The following is a 23,307-nucleotide window of genomic DNA, read 5'->3' as shown; positions in this document are numbered from 1 at the left end:
TGCCACTTTTTTTCTCCCAGGTCGAACTGGCGATATTCTTCGAACTACCAGCTTCCGTATAATAGACACTCCCAGAAAGGAAAGAGGATGAAATGAGTCGTCTTAATTCGCCTATTGCACCAGTGGGGATTGCAAATTGTGTAGTCAGGCTAAGAAGGGGTTCATTAACGACTATCGAATCCAAGGAATGCAAAGAAACGCAGTACTAAAATATAGTATCCTTTGTATAGTTTTATAAATCTTTGTTAGTGTGCTCTTTACTTTTCTGTAGCATTATTTTCTTCACTATTTTTTTTTAAGTGATTTTCATGAATCTTTTTAGCATGAAAGGAATGTATATATAAAATTATGCTCTTTGATTTAAGCACTTCTAAAAATCTAATATTCAATTTTTTAGGGAGGAATTTAGGTTCATATAGAAGAAAGACAAGACTTTAAAGTAAATTTAAATCATTATTGATTTCAGGTGAAAACTGTGGCCTCCAGAATGTACGCAAGACAGCTACGTTTGATGGTGACCTACGATAGATGGCAATTGATATCTTCCATATTTGCCGAGGAAATACTTCAAAAAAATTACAATATTTAAGTTCTTAAAGTTTCATTTAATTATATACATTCCTTTCTTGCTAAACAAAAATTCATGCAAAAGACTAAAAAAACCGTAGTCCTAAACAAATCTAAAGAGACACCATTTTGAATTTCCAAATTCCGAGTTCAGATTTGGAATCAACGGCCATCAAAGACACTTGTATACCAAGTTTAACCTAAATTCGCACACTTTTGCACGATTTAACATTCGTTACTGAAGCCTGCAAATCCTTACCCACAGCACCACGTTCTTCTTAAGGCAGATTTTTCTTCCTTCCTACAATACATTATGACTAAATGTGCCCTTGTGATAGGGCTTGCAAGCACGATACTCTTCTATACCCCGCAAAAATGACAGTCTTTAATACCTGACATGGTTAGCTATTTATTTCTGAATTTTTCAAATACGTCACTATCGGTGTCGGTGAAACTCTGATTGTCCGTTGTTGATCTCCATGGGACCCGAGTTAATCTAACCCGGAGAAACTATTCCAGGAGGCCCGGAGAGCGCGTACTAATTTATTCCGCGAGTCCCCGCGGCATCGTGATAGCTCATTAAACGGGCAACAAGAAACGATTCGCGACCGCGGAGATTCGCTTGGCTCCGTTTGCGCCGTCACTCGCGCTCCCAGGATCGAGCGACGCGACGCCCTTTTCTTGGAAGCACGCAATGGGAAAGAAAATATGGAAATGGACGGGGGCAAGACAGCGGAGCTTAATTGCGAGGAGTATTCGAGCCAACGAGCCGAAGGAGAGGTGGGTGGGGGGAGGGGGGGCGAGGACGCTGCCGGAACAGTTACAAAGAAATACAGAGCCGACTATTGTCCTGGTAATTACGCCGGGTTACGCTACTCGCGAAAGACTTGATTAACGGTCGAACGATGGGATTCTACGGGGGAGCATAAATTTTCTAAAGTTCCGCGCCGGTATTAATGAGCGTTTAAGGGCACGTAGAGAGTACGGGGGCCCCGCTGGTTAGGTACGCGTCGCGCGTAATACCTGGCTAGGTCGTGCTGAATTATAAAGCAGACCTTTTAGTCTCCCGCCACGAACTTATCGTCAGGTGCATCGCCGAGTAGCAATAGGAGCGCGAAACGATTTGTAACGCGAAGGCAATCACCGCTGGGAGGACGACGGACAATAGGAGAAACGCGCCGGAGCGGTATGAGCGCGGGTTCATTTCCTGTTGTTCATCGGTTTCCTCAAACCAGCGCACTCGTTAAAAGGCCGACGACTTCCATGAGGGAATCTGCTATCTCGAGGTTTTTATTAACTTTCCATTCGATGGGGGATAGGATACTCGAAGGAAACTGTTAAGGTACGAAGGTTTGCTCTTCTGTGATCGAAGGAGAAATTTTTAAGTCGCGTATAGGTCCTTGAAGTTCTGCTTCAAAATTTCTCCCAAGATAACCCTTTCGACCTGGATGTTTTCTACTTTAATTCTATTCAATTTTCTTTTAGAAATTAATTGTATTAAACTAGGGTCGGTTATAGATCGAAGGTCGTAGCTAGATAAGCAGGGACTTCTATTTCATTCTTTTGGACGTGTGTCCCTGTGAGTCCCAATAGTGCCGTTTATTGCACTAATTGATTAACTTCATAAAACAAAAAGTTGAGAAATGCAATCAAAACACCCTCTAAAATAAATTATTTATTATTCAATGGCCAGAAAAAATTGCCTTGTTTAATGGTGTTTGATGTTTATTGTGGTGACTGATTCACCGGAAATTGTTGCGACGCGCGCGAAATGAGTGTGTAGCGAGCGCGTGCGAGAAGGAAAGACAAAAGGACACGGGCCCGAGACCCGAGCGAGTCAGTCGAGTTTAGCGCGCCGAACCTTGAGTTGTAACACAAATACTACGTTTACTAAATATAGTATATTTCCTTTGCATAAAATCGTCCGTTGTATCTCTCACCGTTGATCCCACATTATTATTCAAGATAGTTATTATAAATATAAAAAATTGACTATACCAAGTGCATTGATACTTAAATTTAAGACTTTTCAAAAAGTGGAGTTAATCGATTTGCACTGAACAGGTCAATTGTAATTTGACTAACAGTAAGCAGATATATTCACTGGAACGTATACAATAATTAAGACGTATACCTGATCTAGTAAAAAAACTAAAATTATTTGTTAAAATATCGATATACATATTAGCATGTGGTAAGCAATACGTCTTATTCTCATATCTCTTAAGAACCTACCAAGTAAAAAGAGACTCGAGAGGACCAAAGAGGCTAAAAAGACTTAGAGCCAAAGCAATATCTCGCATGACGGGAGCGCGACGCCAAGGTTTAATTGCTCATTAGCTTTCACACGGGACCGAAAAGCACGAGAGCAACGAATTTATCAGCGACGGCAATTAAACGACCCGACACCGTTTACACAAATATATCCGCGGTCGGAGCTGATTTACCATGTCGCGTGAATCGCGACAGGTTTAATCGAGTAAAAATCGTCGGGTTTGGCGCACGTTCGAAGCAGTTAATGCCTGGCGCAACGTTTTACGGCGACACGACTCCGCCCGGTAGGAAAATGACGGTAGGGGGTAAAAGGAACGAATTCGCAGAAATTCAGGCAATTAATTCGAGTGTTTAGCCTGCGCGCTTTTTACAGTTCGAATTGCGCGGCTCGATAAATTCTGTGGAATATTCTGCGTCTTTCGTCGCCGTGGAAAGTCGCGGCGCCAACATTTCGTATCCATCATGGCGTAGAATGGCGTACACGAGGGACTGCGGAGGCTCGAGCACTCCTAGGAATAAATTTATAATATCGATCCCTCGTTGAAAGAAACATAGTCATTAATTCAGTTTGAAATTGACGATTGTTCTTAAAACTAAAATAAATAATAAAATATATGAGGAAGGCAAGTGCTTTTTCATTTCCGGTATGTAAGGGCAGATTTATTACGTATCACTCATCGTTCGCAAGTTTGATTGCTAAGTCACTGATGTCTATTGAAATGCTAAGAAGAACGTCATTATAATTTATTACGCATCGAGCCAAAGTTCTTTTTATATATTTACTCTCATTTAAGATAAGGACACTGTTATTATCGATAACTTAGATTCGTCGATCGGCCATTTACTTCAAAATCTGATATTTTCTCCCGACTCGTTTCTACCGACCACCAAACAGAGAAAGAAATTATCTCTACCCGACAGAAACGAGGCAATTCATTCCAGTATTTAATTGTCCTTTTGACACTCCGTTTGGCATCGTCCGATAAATTCTACAAAATATTTCCCTTCGTTCCATCGTTTGGAAAAGCGCGGCTGTGGAATCCCAATCGTCGTTTGCACGATCGTCGCGGGAAACGCGCCTCTGCTATTCAGCCATTTGCATGTTTTTGCATACGTTCCTGGAATGGCGGCCGTGACGTTCAAACGGCCGCAACGAGGCTCGTTGTTTTCGCCCTTGTGTCCATGCTCTTTGTCCAACGCTCGTCGACCATGAAGCTCATAACGCGCGGATAGGCATCGATTGTCGTAGGAATCGCCAACGGATTAAATTAGAGGCAACAGGATGTGACTTCGCTCGTTCACGAGAGCTCCTTTTTATTTTTCATTTATATTCAATGTAATGTTTTAGAATTCTGTGTTCTCTCTATTTCAGTGAGTGAATTCATACGTTGTTCATTGAATAACTTGCTTGATTTATCTCACTTTTTACTCTACCACTTACAAAACATCATGGCTTAGTGAGACTTTGTTACTATTTTTTACAAACATATTTAGCACTCTATGGGCCGAATTTCTTTGTTCTGCAGGCAATTCACAAGGCATTCACTTTGATATTTCAAGTAGATGGTGCTGCCAAACGTCATCAATATTGTTATTGGTTATCAGAGACATTATACAATTTTAAGATGTATACATCATCTTGCGAAACAGACTAAAATTATTTGTCAAAATTATATTCTTATCACACTATTTTCAATCAATGGTCCTATAAGGAGCTCGGGTACCTCGTGTTCGCTAAACACGTACTGCAGCTGCGACCAAACACAGCTACAGCCCCTGAGGGATCTTTTAATAACTTAGAACTGAGATCATCCTCTGTCTACTGAACAATCAGTTGAAACCTTGTGTCTCTCAAGCTTTTACATACTGGTGTCAATCATTGTCTATAAATCATGTCCTTCATGAAACTTTCTGAAGCCTGTTCTATCCTAGCATCTCCTCTGTTACTTCAAAGTTGAACAGATTTTTTTTAAGACAGAATACCAGTGCAATTTTACAGCATTCATCTACTTCCTTTCGAAACACTTCATCATTTAAACGTTCCAACTCAAAATGTATACGTAATCAACTCCGTGTCTTAAATATGATAGGTATCGCAAAGAAAATCAGCGGTAGTGTTGTTAAGTGTCTTCCTGTGTTCTATAAAAGTTTCTTGAACTATTTGAACTTCGTTTAACTTCCTTACTGATTTCCCCTGCACCAGAGATAAGATGGCCAATAAAATGTCAACGTACCATCATCCACAGCGATTCCTGCCCTAGCAAGAGAAAGTCACCAGCTCTAGGATCTTATCTTTCTAGCAAACATCTTGGTGGGTGTCAGAGCTATTGACTTTCTCTTCAGGCTGCACACTCATGGCCTGGTGCACTGCACATCCATTGGTTCATTATTCCATCGCTGGTCGACCATGAAGCTCATAACGCGCGAATGATCATCGATTGCCATTAGGAATTGCAAACAAAGAGTCACCTTTCTGTGGCCGAATTGTAGCTCCGAGCTGCGATCAAGCTCGCATTGGATTTCGACGATCGCGTCACGCGTCGCGGCCAAATTCTGCCCAAAAACAATAAAGACTCTCCTTTGCTCCACTTCTCTACCCTGATTGCCTCTGCTCTCATCGCCACCTCTCCCCCTCGTCGCTCTAGCCCCTTGTTCTCTCCTCTTTCCACATCTTTCGACACTGGCTGTCTTCGTTTCGCTCTATTCCTCGCGAACTGCCTGGTAGCGCCTCTCGTTCACTCTCTGTCTCCCTCTAGGCGCGTTGCCTATTCATCTCTCCTTCTAACCCACCCCTAGCGCCACACCCCTTTTTCCACAACCCCGTTACCCCGCGAGGCAAAACGCAATACGTGATCCTCCTGTCAGGGCCGGATTGACTCTTTGAGAAGAGGGATTTCGCGGTGCTAGAGAAACGTCATACTCGGAATCGAGAGAAAATAAGACTGTTTAATCTTGGCTAGTTGGAAGTCATTGTTTGTATTGTTTTGGTACAAAGTTTGCGATGTGCTTATTCACTCTGTACAGCAGCAGGTTGGGATAGGAGTGGTGAAAAGGTTAAGATGTGAGAATCTCTGCCAGCTGGAAGTCTTTAAAAAGTTCATTTGAAGGAATTTTATGAGTTTCGGTAGAAGCATGGATCACTATAAACTTTGATATCTAAGGCATTGTAGTTAACAATCGATTGACTTCTTCATTTTTTAATTTTTAAGTAGTATCCTATGGATTCACTTGTGGAATAAAATTATTATGATTAGAGAGTTTGTATTGTAAAGCATCGAATGACACAAGAATGATTACACATACCCTTATGACAACTGAATACGATGTTCTAAGATCAAACACCTGGTGATCATCCTTGTCCACCGAATATAAATAAAATACTGCAAATATTTTTCTCCTGATCTCAGAGGGTGGCTCGTATCATCAAGTTTTATGTATTAGATTACATTTAGGTATTTACTAATTTTAAATGAAAGGCTACATAATTACATATCTTACTACTGAGAACAATTAAGGCGTTGATATCCTTCATTCTTAAATAAAATACTACAAGTATTTTTAACCTGATCTAAAAGAGAGTTACCTATACTATCAAATTTGGGCATTCAATTAGAACAATAAATTATGTACAATAAATTTATCATTCTAAACTATCAGTATCCTCAAAACCGTAAGAACAGATTCATTCTCCCTTCAACCTAACTTTCCCTATTTAAATAATTTCTAGTAACTCAGTAGTGCTCCAAGAGTCAATAAAATTAGAATCCATCACTGGCTATTAGTTTATCATTTCAAGCAATTAAAGCATCGGTATCTCCAAAACTCTGACACCGTAAAAATAGATTGAATCTCCTCTCAACCTATTTTTTCCCTTTTCAAAAAATTTCTAGTAACTCAGCAGTGCTCCAAGAGTCAATAAAGTTAGAATCCATCGCTGGCTGTCGGTGGCATGGATGAATACGGGTGTTCCTCTTTCGATTCACCCTTCTAGGGTCCAGCCAACCAGGGATGACTGTACATCGTCGAGAGCGCACGCGCCCTCGCTATTTATCCGACATGGTAGTAATTGTAATCACGCTAATGCGCCCTGTTGTAGCGTATTCCGCGGGGCGACGTCGTTGTTGCGCCGATACTGAATGTCGACGAGACACCTTTGGGATCGTTTGGCACGGCGCTGATGGCGCGATGGGTACGCCCGTGAATACAACGTAACGCAAGGACAGCTTCCCGCGGCAAATGACATTCGTTATTGTTTCCGCGCCGGTGTGCACGTTGAATGGCTAATTATTATACGTTTCTCGAATTCCCGTGGCCGCTGGGGAGGACCGACGACCGCTTTTGTGCCAATTTTCCAACGACGCGGGTCAACCATCCTCTCCTCCCGCGCGACAACCACGACCGCCATTGTTTCGACATAATTACGGAACCAAAAGGTGTTTCGCGGTTAAATTGAGTCGTCAGCGACGAAAAAAAGAACGGAACAGGGTAAATTCGCTTATTACCAACGCCGAGTGACTCTTTGTCTTGGTTTGAACGTTCGGTCAACTTAGAGGGACGCGTAAACGATGCTTGGATGAAGTCAGTTTCTTGTGAGAATATATTGGTTTGGCATTTTGGCGAGTCGAGATAATGTAGAGAGAGATTAATTTGTTTGGGAACTGTTCTTTGTGTGGTGACGAGGATTCAAAATCTCGGGATCGAAAATATTTTAACGGTGATGGATCAAATTTGAGATTAATTAGTTGACTTTGCCAGGTTCTTCAAGCGTTCAAGAATATGAAGAGTAATCTAAGGATGTATGTAGAAAGAATTCGTTAAATGGAGACGAAATGCACAATTTACAGAGACTCATTTGTTTAAATATAACTTTTCTTTGTATAAATACTAAAAAGGATCAGAAACTTGAAACCAAACACATTCGAACTGGACTTGGTGAGATTTTAATGGTTATGAGTTACATTAATGATTAATTACATAACAATGTATCAAGACATAACAGTTGCTCGTTTGGTCAGCGAAAATTCACACCAACATTTAACCGACTTCGAAAATGAGGAGGTTACTCAATTCGACATGTATATTTTTTTTTCATCAATACCAATCACCTGCTTGCATTTTATCAATATTAAAAAATTGTCACAAAACACATCAACATCAAACATTAATCATTTTGTCAACTTTGAATTTTACGTGACAATTAGTCTCTAAGCTAGCTAAAGATCTTGAAAATTGTCCATTTTACCTAAAATCCCAGAACCTCGACACAAAAATCATTGGCAACCAGCAGGAATCGATGACAAGGGCCCAAGAATGCAACGATAAGCGTGCGATCTCGGTGCGTAACGAGACCCTGCAGGTTAAACGGCGAAATAACAGCGTCGAACCGAGCTCCTCGTCGTGATCATCATCGTCGTCGTCGTCATCCTCATTGTCATTATCGTTCTTCTGGCCACTTACCGCGGGACCAGCTCGTCGAAAGCCGCTACCACGAGCGCGGGCGCGAATGAAGTCATCTTCTCTAATGCATCGATGGTTATCCCAGCGGCGGCACCTTGAGCCTCGGCTCAACCCATTCAACCCATTTACGACATTACCCAGGCGCACCCACACGACAAGGACAGTCAGATGGAACGACGAGGAACGGAAAAGAGAGACGCGGAGACCACGACCCATCGTTGCATTGCGAGTTCGCGCTCCTCAAGGCCCCCCCTTTACAAAATGGCGTAATATGTCGCGCCATTATTCGTACCCATCCAAGGATCTCCCCTCTCGTTGCTCTCGTCAGCGGGGACGTTTCAAACGAACCGCGACCACCTTTTCGACCGTGACTTTTTGCCAGTCACGAGCGCCCCAGACTCGGGATGACTTGTGCACACGCGAATCACCGACGAAATTGGAGTGGTTTCGTTGTTGCATCGTCGAGGGTGCAATCCTTTTTTTCTTCGTATCACGTCCTGCGTTCCGAGCGTCCGAGTGAGACATCAATTTTTCGAAGGATAAACGACAAACTCGACGAAGAATTAAGACAGAGCTAAAGTTAATCCATAGAACTGTTTCAAAATTAAGGGGGGAGTCTGGTCTAGGAGGTGTAAAAAATCGACTTCTTTTTTTCCTTAAAAATCTTCCTAAATAGTTTTCAAATACTTATTGGAGGTATTGGTTCATGTAAGTAGGAAAATGTATGACCTTGTTTTTGGAAAGTTGTAGAACATTCTTTTAGCTATACGTATAGAAGAAGGTATAAGATCATCTACTCATGAATGAATGAATCTTTCTGAAGTCATAAGAACCTTAAAGATAAACAAGCTTTTACATTAAATTATCAGTATATACTTTAAAATACACGCACCTAATTAGTCGTACACTTATTTACGAAGAATGAGTGCAGGTTCGGTAAATAGTTTCTTTTTAAATTATTATCAGCTCGCTATGGACAAAGTAGAGCATCTCAAAAAAATTATACCTTGCTAAAAATTATAGTCCTTGATGACTAGTCCTACAGAGTTGTTACCTAAAATCATTTGGACGTACAGAATTGTGAGAAAGTGTGGTGTGTACTTCTCTGAAATGAACGAAAATATATTAAGACACCATCAAAGTAAACCTTTTGCGGTGATCATATAAGGACCCCTAATGCCATTACATATCTGAAAATATTAGAAAAGACCACGAGGAAGGTACAATACATCTGTATTTATAGCAATATCGTTGAGTCCGAATGAAATCTTTGGGATGTGTCTGATAAACACTTTTATTCTTGAGCATTTTACCCTTCCAAACCTGAATTTTATTTTCTCGTACTAATGTAATTTAATTCGCAGGGTTAACTTGAACTAAAATTAGTATGGAAAAAATAGTAGTAGTGTAGTTTTTGAGGAAAACTGGTCTTTGTTCATGTGCACAAATAAGGACATTCGCTCTAAACGATAGTGTCGATAATTGTTAAATTTTGTGTCCTCAATTGTGGACACCAGGTCTGTAAGAGTTAATAGCAAGAGTTTGCGAAATATGAATAAAAGCAAACTAAAACCTAATAGTATAGAAATTAAATAAAACCTCTAGCATGGATCACTAAACGATACCGTACTCCTCTATCGTCTCAACATTTCTTATTAAGTCCCCCACGCCAACAGCCATAAAATGAAATATATTCCACTACATGGAATGTTCTGCAACAAGCCAGTTTATTCCGCGGGAAGGTAGATGACATTACGCGTCCAACATAAATACTATATCCATAGGAAATAAAGAAAAACACGGAATAACGGGCGAAGTTGCTTTCGAATCAGTTTTACGACATACGCGAATGCGTTGAACGCGACGTAGCATAAGCAAAAGGGTTGATACGCAATTAATTCGTCGTAAAGCGCGACGAACCGGGACGAACGGAACGTGGAACCAGTCGCGATTCGAACGGAGTTCGGTATCAACGATCGGAATACGCCGCTATTGGCCGTCCATTTTTATTGGACAGACACCGCGGTGATACACGGCAATTTTTATTCCTTCCGGCTAGTTATGGCACTGGCGTATAATAGTGGCTTTAACTGCGTTCACAAAGTGGCGTAATTTATTGCGCCATTATGCTCGGCTAAGGAGCTGCTTGTTGCGAACGACGACGGGACGCGGTGAGTCGCGTGCATGCGGACGTGATTTAAGTTAAGGAGGATGACTACCGCGTCGCTATTACGGGGCCGCGGGTTCGACCAAACCGGGAATTTCCATCGACGTTACTCGGATTACAAATGCCTCGTTTTACCTTTAGCACCGCCCTGTTGGCAGAAAAAAAAAACGACAAAGATTCGTCAAACTTATCCGAACGAACACGCCGTCTTGGTCTTTCATAGTTGCGCCTGTGACGTACGACGCGATAAATATTCGTGGGTCGTTATTAATCATAGGTTATTCGATGATCACGAGGGAAACGCAGTTGGTTGGAAGTTGTTGGAGGGAGAAGGGACGTTTATAGCGATGGTGTCTGGAATGCTTCGCGTTTTGGTTAACGCCCTCGCATTCGTGGATGAGATAATGTTGGTTCTTGAATGGTATAATGGAATATTTTTGAGCAAGAATGTTTTGATGTAATTTATGATTAGATGATGGGTACACTTTCAGTATTAATGCCTGCTGATGTTTGTAACGCTGTAGTTGAGGTGATTCTTGATGGGTGGTCTTTGTGATTCTAGATACCTCCATTATGCACCTATAGGTTCTTTCAAGTTTTATTTTTTTTTTTTTGTGTTGGCTATTCGATTGCATTTCACATATAATTGTAATTCATCATACTACACATTATTTTTAAATTTTCGGTATTTAAATGTATTTCGTATGCAAAAAATATTCTACAGCTGTTATCAAAAAACTCTATGTATGAATTAAATAAAGGATAAGTTATAAATACTTTAAATACAAATTATTTTTTAATTTTCTAAATTTAAATGTATTTCATTTGCAAAAAAAAATATTCAACAGCTCTTATCGAAAGATTCCATGTATGAATTAAATAAGGGATAAATTATAGGTACCTTAAGGAAGCATTCTGATACTTGAACCTCCATAGTGACTGAAAAATATACTCTTTTGATGACAGAGTTCCATGATATACTGAAGGTCTTCGAGTCAAACATGACATGAACGAGTGAAACTCATATTTGCAACGTAGTTACACAATGATAGAAACATTATTTATATAATACTATTATCTTGGTAGTATTATGCCACATTCATTTGTGACGGGTCAAGACCCAAAGACATTCTAGCAATTTTGATCATCAACGCGTCACGTAAACCTACAAAATGACCTTTGATACAATGGATGCCAAAGGAAGAATCTCATTAGAATTCAAAATTGCTCGTTGCTCTGGTCTCACGGTCACGATAGTTTTAAAATAGACAAGGATGGGTCAAAGGAGACCCAAAGAACGCACCAGGGATTCTTCAATGCAAACGCACAAAAGGCTACGCAATAGTGAAACTTGCAGACTCGATCGCAATCGGTAGACAAAACAAATGAAGGAAAATCGTGGGAAATGGTGTGTCTGGAAGACAACAGAAGCGTGCCTCCTATTTGCTCGGAGTTGGTCCGCGGATCATTAGAGGCACACGCTCGCCTATCGAGTTAATAAGCGGCGTTAAAGTGCGCGTCGAGTTTACGAGAATACGCAAGTGGAACACGCGGAGGAAACGCGTTTTCTCTACTCCCACGATTCTTCTCCCCTTACCTGAAGGAAAGCACGAGCGAGATAAACGATCGAGCGAGTGTGCTAGGAGAGTCGAGTGCAACCTGTCCGCTTAACGATTGCTGCGAGGCCTTTGAGCACCGTTCGATGTCAGGAGTGGCGAAAACGGTTCTGTCGAGACGATTTCGTTGTGCAACTTAGACTTCTATCTGTGTTCATAGGAATATCGTTGAATTAAAATAAAAACTTTGTGATGTATGAACACTGTGTATTTGTGAATTATAGTCAAGATATTTTTGGGCATTTTAAAAAGAAGGAAAACACGAATAAAAGCAAACTAATATTGAATAGTATGAAAATTAAATAAAACCTCTAGCATTAGCGACAAGAATGACTAAGAAATCTTTGGCAGCAAGAGAAATTGCATCTGTATTTTCCAACAAAATTATACATGAAACATGGATTTTCATTAAGTGATATTTCGATATATATGTAAATTCTTTAATATATCGAATAAAAATACTTATAACGCTAAGTTGAAAATGTGGAATGGAACTATATCTCGCTTTTAATTTATTTTTCAATTGAGTTCCTTGCACTTGTAATTTCTGATTGTTCGCCACTCGTTTTATGACACCCTGCATACAAATGCAACTGCTTGTCATGACCACCACGTATGATATCCTAATATCGCTGAATCTTTCGTGGAAAATGCGTTATGGGCGGTTTACCGAGCGGTAAATATAATCGGTCGTTGCGCGATTATCAGGAAGAGATGTCTTAAATTATTTTTCAGCCCCTTTATATTGTCTCACTGCATTACGTGATGCTTCTTGTATGAAGGGAGCAACTAGGTTCGGTTGTTCTCTAGAATTCTCCTTTATTTCTTGAACTAAAAATTTTGTTTCCTTAAAAAGTGGAAGCTACGCAATAACATAAAAAATTCATTTTGAGAATTAAAATTAAAAATACATACAATTATATACGAGTCAAGGTCTGTTATAATCAATGGAAATTAATTAAATCAATCATTCTTGTGTATGTAACTATCATTGCAGGCCTCTTACAAAAACTACAACGAACTTTTACAATATTTTAGACTGCATGTGTGAGCAATTTTTAATAATCGTGAATAATGTGAAGCATTCGGTACTTTCGTCGAAGCAGCTCAGGTTACACTGCTGGGTAGTCAGCGAAACACGCAGATATGAAACTTCACGACGGTACGTTACTTTCGCTAGTTTATCAACAGCGACAATCTTGTGGTGAAACATACATAAACTAAGAAAGTATTAATCATAACTCGCAATCTGATATTCACCTGTACCCCTTGAAGTGTTGACGTGTAATCGTTTGTATAGCACTTGCCTAACTGTTTCCTCGTACGTAGCGATGCACATGAGACGAGATAAATCTTGATCTCGCCTCGATTTCGAGATGTAATTCGAGATCGAGATTACTTGTAACATTCGAAATCAATATCGAGATGCAACATATCGAGATTTGGGGAAGGTCAAGATTATTTCAAATTCTCGTCGAGATCTCGACAAAATGTTTTATTATATTGCCGATCACCAACACATATGGAGCCGTGACTGCTGCGCTAACAAACGATGCCACATACAATTCTTTTTAATATTATAAACCGCTTCTGCTTTGAGGGCAAGTTCCGACCGGCACACAGTATGATATTTCAGCGATCCAGCGGAATCAAGAATAAATCAAATAATGTTATAACATTCCTTAAAGTTCACCAACAATGCTCCCTACTTTCTTAACATCAAAGAATTCAAAATCAGTTCATCAAATTAACAACAATAACACAAACATATAAAGAAAAATAAACAAATAATATTATAGTATTAAAGATCACCAACAGTGCTCTCTACTTTCTTAACTTCAAAGAAAAACTTTGTCAAGTGTTCGATATCACCAGTTCACGTTCGATTATTCAAATGGCTATGCCTATGGTATTCCAGGTTTGCAAGAAACGCGTATGAATCCGCGCACCCAGCCCAATAATTGACGTTTCAAGCGGTTAAAGGAAACATTTCCACCTGACAGGAGTGCAAAAACTACCGTACGTAACGTGCGCTTTGCAGACGTGGCCTGAGATAATGAGAATCGCAATCAGCGGGGACTGTATATTCAGGAGATGATCACGATCGCCCTGGGCCTCAGTTTCGATTGCAAACAATTTATCTTTCCCGCTGTCCGGCGGCTACTATAATCAAGGAAGCATCATTCCGAGTGACAGACTTCGGGGGCAGTTACGCCCGTGAAAAATACGCCGGATAAAGCGAAATGCTCGGTCATCGGAAATGACTGATACCGTCACGCCCTTTTGCGAGGTTTCATGGGCCTGCGCGTCTCTTAAGGGGGTATTCCCATTTGCAAGAGGAAAAAGGCGGTGACCTTTATAGAACTTTTTGCTGGAAAACTGCTGGCGCGAATAACTTTAAATTTTTACATAGAATTGTGCAGTATATGTAGTATACTTTGATATTTTTTAATGTTTACGACATGAATACATATTATTTTTAAAATTCGTTAAAGAGTAACCTCCAGAAAACATCGTTATTTTCTCATTCGTAAAAAGAAGAAGAAGGCAGTCTTTAGGAAATATTTGATCAGTATTATAATTAATAAAAAACATTGAGGTGAAAGAAATACATTCTACAATTTCACATTAAAATTCCGAATCACTCGCGTTCATAGTTTTCCTGAAAAAAAATTCCACGAAGACGAGCATACAGTTTCGTTTGCGAATGAGAACACACCCTTAAGGGTCATAAGTAGCGACAGTTGATTGAGTGCGATTCGCGAAAGATACTGTGTCCCTAGAAAAAAAATCTCGAGTCGATTAATAGTAATTATGCAGTAAAGCTTGCGTACCGCTAACGGATGAAATATTAAAACTAACTACAGCGTGCGAGACCATCGCGCTTACGGTCAGACGGTGAATTATGACGTAAGACTATTAACGTGGGTGGCATAATTTAGTTGAATTGCATATTCCACGAAAAAGGGGATACTGTAATTCCAACCTGTAGGCGAACCTTTAACCATTTAATCGCGAACCTCTCAACCTACGCGGGAGAATCGCTGATGGATTTCTGTGTTTGCGAGCCTTGCACGTCTCATCAAACGTGCACCGCCGCTGATACTTATATGCGAACGATAGTGCGTTTCTACTGCGCTCGGTACAGTTGTATGACAACTTTATTCTCGACAGGTAAGTTTGCTTTCTAGGAGAAACTTGTTAATTGGGACGGGAACATGATGTGATGGGTACTGTGCATGCGTTTGAATCGTTAGAATAGAGTTGTTAGAGTAAGAGTTTGTAAGGATGAATTATTGTACGTGTCAGAGGGGATGTTGCCTGGCTAATCAGGAAAATTATTTATTATTTAGTTCAATATTTCATCGCTTGATCGCGCTCCTTTTTAGGAATCATTAATTTCGAGTAAAACTCCATATGATTTCTAATTGTACATTTCTTGGTGCAAATTATAGAATTAATTTGGAAAGAACATGTCCAAGGTGAATGTTTGCAAAAATATATTCAAGTTGAGAATATAGTATACACCAATATTGAAAAAAACTGTTAATAGCGTGTCGTGTCGTTAATAATTAATACATGATTTTTACAATACCGTGATCTTAATGCAGTGAAATGATTAATGCGATTTCAAGGTTTGATACTATTTTATTTAACAGTACACAGAACAGATCTTAATTAAGCTGAAAAATGCCGTGAATATTTGAAAATTGTGTTTTATAGACACATTGTCAGTTATTTATTATATCAGACTAATTTTGTAAACTCATTTCAGAGGAAAATTAATTAGATCATTTGACAGCATACATTATGAGTAATTTTCTAAATTATTTCTGAAGCATAATTATTACATCATCTGTCATAAGTGAATAAACATCCGCAATCTAATAACTATTTTAAGCATATCCTTGTGGAATGTTAAACATAGTTTTAATGTTCGAAATAAAAAAATAGAGTAAATAATGAAATGAAATAAAATGTAATAAAATGAAATAAAATAAAATGGCAAACCAAGGGGCACGTGCCCCTTCTGCCCTTCCCTTGCCCCGCCTCCCTGAGCACATTCTGTCACGAAGGAGTTTTCGAGCAGGAAAGACGATAATGAAGCGTTGCTCGCCCTTGCTCGATCGCGGCAGCCACGCTTTTTGAAAAAACATTCCGCTGGCCGAAAGAACGGTCACACGGGAATATGTAACGCGCTTCAGGTGCCCCGATAACGAGCAGACCTCGCGACACACTGTAAATTTTCTGTGTCAATACGCCATGCACCTGGCACTCGGGCCCAATCTTAACGAGATCGTTTCGATGTTTCCACCATTTTGCCCTCCTCTCCATAAACACTTATTATTGATGTCGTCGATCGTCATTACAAGACGCGGCATTTATTGACGTCGTTTCGAAAGATCCGTGGTATAATTCAAAGATGTTTACGTGAATTTTTGATCGTTTGTAATTATAGGGACGACTTTGCCTGTTGGGCAAAGCGACGATTACTTTTTTTAGGATGCGTTTATTGAATTTCGAATGAAACGTCGTGGAACATGCTAGTCGTTGGCATGTTCTACTTTTATGGTTATTAAAGATTAAAAGATTGCTGATAAGTTCATCATTAAAAGGACTACTAATACATATTATTGTGCAACTTTTTTTTATCAAACTTTGATTTGCAAATATTTAAACGTATTTTCTTTTGATATATAAAACAGATTCGCTTTCAACGTGGACTTGATTTATTACGCTATCTTGACTGCACTTATAAATTTGATTTTGTATAATTACTATCTCTCTTACACGATTAACAACGTTATTAGAATAATTATATAGAAAATCAACTCCACATACATCCTCGATATTTCTAGCTATTCAAATTCTTAGAAACTTCCAATTGAAACTCTCGTTTAATTATTTCAAGTGAATTAGCTGGCCACGTTCCTGCGTAGAGCACTAGGTACAGAAGGCTTAATCTTCGCTTAGGGATCTGGTCGGTAGCTAAATGCGGCCAGGCAGTACGGATTCCAATTTTCGATCGTGTCGCCTATATGTCGGCACGTGTCCTGTCACCGCTGCTCGTCCCCGTTGCGTGCATCTGCGGGGCCCGGCAGGCGTGTCGAGCGAATTTTTAATAAAAGTCCCCGACCGATCGAGGGCCCCGATCTCGTGTCGTCGGCTAAGAACGCTCGCGTAATCCTTGATCGACAGGGACGACTGTGGGAACCGTGGCCACGTTGCGCCAGTGTGTCCTTCGGATCGAGATCTCGTACACGTCGATTCCTACCGATTACGCTAATCAACGGATCGAACGAAGGTGTCGCGTTTAGCGTCCAGGGAACGGTCCTTGAAATAATAGTTCTGAACGTCTCGCAGGAAAAGAACGACTGGCAATTTAGATGCACGCTGACGCAATTGAAACTCGACAACCAGGCTGGAAAAGAATCTCGATCCTTGCGTTTCCTGTTTCGCGAATCACCTTGCGACGATCAGAGCTAAATTGCGTGAGTCTTTGGTGTGTAATTATAGGACACTCGAGGCATGATTCCAGTCTTCCAGTGACAAGCGTTCTCGTGTCAGTACTCTAACATTTGCTGGCTAGGGACAGAAGAGTTAGGTGAAATAATATGGACATCTAAAACTTAGATGTAATTGATTAGTTTAAGTTTACATTTAATGATATAAAGAACTAAATATTACGTGGTCCATAAGAAATTAAAAAATTTATGTTAGTTTGTTGTCTAGTTCAGAAGTAGTATGGATAGTATACACTGACAATTGTTGAGCATGTATGGGAGGATAACAAAATTGAATATAGTTACTATCTCCTATAAAGGGCCGTATCTATAACACACAAGCTAAAATGTGGAATTTACGAATAAGTTGCCTCTATACACTTTGAAACGAACCTATAAACAAACAACATTTTTTTTAAATCTTATACCTAATATCTTGATATATTTAATAACTTTATTCCATATTCAAACTAACTCAAATTAGTAACATAATGAACCTGCTTTGATATTTTTAAGAGCTGAACGATGATAAGGGACATACGATACAACAGCCTACTAGACTCAGTCATTATCTTTCAGAATCAGTAATAATTAATTATTACTGGACTCATCAGAAATAATTACTTGTGCGAAGGTTACCATATAATTAAAATGGAATTCAATTAAAATTGCATGTAATAGAGAAGAAACAAATTGAGGCAGTTGCGATACTCTCTTTGCAAGGTAGATTCCTCTAAACAATCTTCTCGCGTCCCGTCGTGAAAAGTAGGTATTAATTGGATCGATTACCCAGCAATTAAGAGGATTACCACGACGAGAAGCAAATTATTTGACATGTCCATATTACAAACCGTTAGATCCATATCGAGACCATTCATTATTTACAACGAGTATTAATTAATTCATAGATGAATAATTGACATGCAATTTCATTTTTCAAGGATATAATAAAGCTCGTCCAGTAGAGAATTAAGGAGACGTCTGACGTTTTCCACATAAGGCAGTCTTCTTGACATGCGTGCTACGCCTCACTATAAAATGTTGGTGTTCATTAGATCGTTAACGTTTGCGAGACGATATTGCAAATCGTTTGACATAAGTCGTTAGACCAGTGTATAGTTAATCCAGGTTGAGACCACTTATTGTTTACAATGAACATTAATTAATTCATGAACATTTAAGTAAGCAAAACATAGTTTCTTTTTCGTTACATGTAATGAAATCCGTCAAGATGAAGCTGGTCCAAGTGTACGCGTACTCGACAAATTTTGAAACTTATTTTTTTTTGAGAATAAAGCGTCATACGAAAAAATTGTATTCTACATTTTCAATTCAATTTTTACGTAGAATCGCCCTCTTACTCGGTTGTGCCACCAGTTACCGGACACCCTGTATATTTGTGAGCTAACTCGCAATACTTATATCAAGTATAATTCACTTTAAATGATAAGTAGCCTATATATTACTCCATCATACAAGCCTATAGAAATACAATTCACAGCAACGCCACTCAAACGCACACCATTTAAAATAAAGGAAATTTATCTCTTGCAAGAGATGAAAAACGATCGTCCACCCTCCAGAGATCGCAATCTCTCGTTTACGAATGTTTAGCACCTGCCTCGTTACACCTAACTCGAGAACTATCGTCTACGACATCGATAGTTCTGAAAAATACATTCTCAGGTGAGCACAGGACTGCGCATCGCGGTGCTAGCATAGAAGCAGTTATAATAGTAGGGCGATATCGAGGCGCACAGGCAATTGGTGTATCTTCCGTGAAGATCTTCGTTCACAGCCGGCGATCAAATATTTATAGAAACCTGTCCCGTATACGGGGGCAGGGGTTTTTATCTCGCAACGCGGAGACACGGAAGGTCGTTCCTCGGGAATCGAACGATACAGATCGGGTCGGTTCGACGTAATTAAAGCAACAAATTCTTGGATGGCCGCAGGCGCGTTGGCGCCCGATGTCCAAGCGTTTCGTATCGCGCGGTGATCGGTCGCCCTGATGGATCGGTACAGGTGCGCGTCTCGATATGGAACTATGGGTGTCCCGGATCACCCGCTCAACGGTCTAACGGCTCGCGATATGAACATGCCCGTCAAACAATTTACGGCAGGACTGTAATTGCAAACCTTCGTAATTATTGGGTAAACGTCAACAAAACAATTAATACTAGATCTATCACTACCAGTCAAATGACCGTTCTCAAACTTTTGAATGACAATCCTTATATGCAATATATGAATTGTATACAATTGTTTAATGCATTGTTCAATTTAACCCTTTTGATATGATTTTTTTCTTCGATTTTTTGTATCGTGTGTAAACTTAAAAAATCTAACTCTTTTAATACTTTTTTCTAGGTATACACTCCATGAAGGTGTAAACCACTCGTTAAACATTTTCATGACACGTAAAATTTAAATAATTGCTGGTTCAATCAAAATTAAATCTGATCTTTATATTAGTCCCTGACAACTTTATTACAGCATCATTAAAACCTTCCCAGCCGTGTAATTTCGGTTCTCTTCGATAAATCCCATAATAAACTACGAGGTAATTGTATACAATTCACGTAATCGCATGTTTGTCGAATAAATTTGAATAAAAAGCGAATGGTTACGAAGGAAGCTACATTGGACAGACAAGATTTTTCTTACACATGCTTGAAACAGTTTCCTACTACTATTTTTGTGCAGTATCAATTTTCAAAAAGGAAATTTTCATCGGGCAGTTAGAATAATTTGCAATAAATTTCCAATTACCTATCATCTATACATTGTATACAACCCCAAAAAATTACTAATGTTAAAAGTGAAACCTTTATATACATAGGAAAAAATAAGACCAGAATGCAAAGATCAATATTGTACCAATTTTTTCAAATTTAAAATAAACATACATGTGATTCAACCTTCATAAGGATCCTTTTAAATATTTCGTACCACCAAATTCACTCTTACTACACCATCCATAATTAACACATGCGCGACAGCTGACGTGAATTCACGTCACTTCAAATTCTATTCCTGGTTATGACAAAATTATGAAAACCTGTTTATTTTATACACTACACACATATTTACAACATTGATGTTTCAAAACATATTTCGGAATTTTTATCTTTGCCCTAACGATACAAATTAGCGATGTCCAGCTTCAGAATGTTATTATTTTCGTGAGTACTCGGTGTTAGAAACGTAAAGTATCCGCCGGTCGCGAATGCGTTAACAAAATCTCGTGTACGTCCAAGCGGCATCGAACCTAAGGAATTGATTGATAACGTCTAATCTCTCGCGCCGAATTACAGGCCTTGTTATCGTCAGGAGAAACCGAGCCCGATAAAGTTATTAACAAAATGAATAAATTTAAGGGTAGCTGATGGCGGCCCCGTGTCCTGGCATTTCCAACTGCCCCATATTTGTCTTGCACTTTCCATCGACAGTTACTCGCTTGGCGATGCATTAATGGTTAAATTGCACCTGGAGGATTCAGGGAGCTGCCCCGTACATGTATAAGCGTTCGGTGAATTAGCATTCGATATTTCCGCGCGATAACGGAACCGTCCCACGGTCGCTCGAGACGTTGTTCTCGCGTTTGATTTCGCTAAACGCGCGCGAAAAAGGGCTAGTTCCCTACGGCCAGGAAAAAAGTATCCCTTGTATCGGGTCGTAATGTTCTCCAGCAGCTGCCGGACGATCCGCATTCCACGGTTTTACGCGGTAGCACGTCGTAGGTTAACCCTTAACGAGGCGTCGAACGCCACGTGCACCCTGCGCAATCCGCTTGGATCGCGAGAAAAAAATGGGAGGCATGTTTCTCCGCGAACTCGACGTCGGTTTTGCCTCGTTACCTACACGAAACGTCTTCACATTTTTATACGGTTTCAAACAGGACCAGGCACCCTGTCCTCTCCCGTTCGAGACCGTATCTCAACCGATAATGATTGTTCCTTGGGATGTTTATGAGCTTCCTGTGTGTTTCGGGGCGTACTGTCGTTTAAAGTCGTTAGAAGTGGTTCGATCCAGTTTCTTGTATATAATATAAAAATTGTACCGAATGAATTGTACTGAATTGTACCGAATGTTACTTCCAAAGTGTCGAAATTCATTCATCGTATGATATGTGTAGCGAGAGATACCGACCAGTATGTATCGAAAAGTGTGGTGCAATTTTAAGCTTGCAACCATGTAAGTGCTGCGTTATAAGTCCAAACCCCAAGCAATGCAGACAAAACTAAATCGTCTCCATCCAGAGACCAGAAACTACTCAAATCAATAAGACAGTTCTCCATACACCAATTTCCTAAAGATTAAAGGATTTCTCATCCAGCGCATTCTCACACATTGCCACGATTTACTAGCATTAATCTCTCAACGGAACATAGGCGTTCGATAAAGGAGGCCAGGTCGCTAATAACATTCACCTCGCATCCGTTAACGAACACCGTGCCCCGACGTTATCGCGTTTTCAATAAGAGAAAACATTACACTTTTGCGTCGATTCGCCATAAATTACAGTGGCATCGTTTATGCTCGCGCGTACCGTTCGTTGAAGCGAAGAGGCGGCTTCTTGCGATCGTCGATCGATCTTCGAACGAATTGGCAGATAATCGATTAGCGGTTTTCGCTAACGGGTCCTCGAGGCGCGACAAATTTAAAATTCCCGCCGCATCATTCGTCGGTTGCCGCAGGCGCATACTTTGTCTTATCGTTTCCCACCGTTGACCCCTCGACGTTGTTCCTTTTCGTTCTCCCTCCTTCCACCCCTCGCATCATTCTTGCCGCACGGTACCCCGCTGTCCCTGTCGATGTTAAAATGCACGCGGAATGTTATCCGCGGCGCAGCTTTATGGCGGTTTTCAATAATAAAACAGGCGACTGCGGCTGAAGCCGCCATGTCGGTCCCGTGACGAGGCCTTCTATTACAGAAACTTTTATTAACGAGCCGATCCCGGAAGACAAAGCTGCTGCTGCGTGCGCCGCAGTGCGTAAATCAACGGCGGTGCCACGATCATTAAGCCTCGTTCGCAAGTGCGCGGCAAACACGCCGCGTCGGTGATCAGCTGCTGACTACCGCGCCATTTTAGACCAGTCCCCCGAGGCAAAGTAACTTATCAAAAATGTCTGTATAAATCGTTAGCGAAGAGATTAATGTAATATTGGTAAAGATGTTAGAGGGTGGAAAATAAAGCAAAAGTCTAGGAAATGAAGGGTTCTGCAAGGGGAAGAGGGCTTTAGGATCTTTTTCTTTAGTAACAGAAGACGTCTGGAGGGCTGTCGTTGTGGATACTTGGTCATCTTTTACGTTCAATTTTCTATGAATTGGTTATATTTCAAATCATTTGTGTTTTATTAGAAAATAAGGTCCTAAAGACCCTTTTAGATGACTGTTTATTGAAAGTACCAACGATCAGCTTATGCTTCCTATGCATACTACTATATCTTCGAAAGTAGAGAGTGGAGGAGGAAATTGATCGATCAGTGTATACCTAGCTCTTGCTCGGCGTCAAAAGCTGGATGTCACGATACGACGCATATTTTGATTTATGTACATGTATGTGGACTAGAATGTATGTGGAATAGAAATAGTTTTAGAGAAGCAGCAACATGTTGCAAATATTTTGGAATAATGCTTTGAACGCTACTTGCAACCAACCGGTTCTGCATCTGGATCCGCAAAAAAAATGTGGTGATAGTAGACCGGAGCACACGA

This window comes from Hylaeus volcanicus, chromosome 2 (assembly GCF_026283585.1).
Source record: "Hylaeus volcanicus isolate JK05 chromosome 2, UHH_iyHylVolc1.0_haploid, whole genome shotgun sequence".
Lineage (NCBI taxonomy): Eukaryota > Metazoa > Arthropoda > Insecta > Hymenoptera > Colletidae > Hylaeus > Hylaeus volcanicus.
This window is presented reverse-complemented; position numbering follows the sequence as displayed.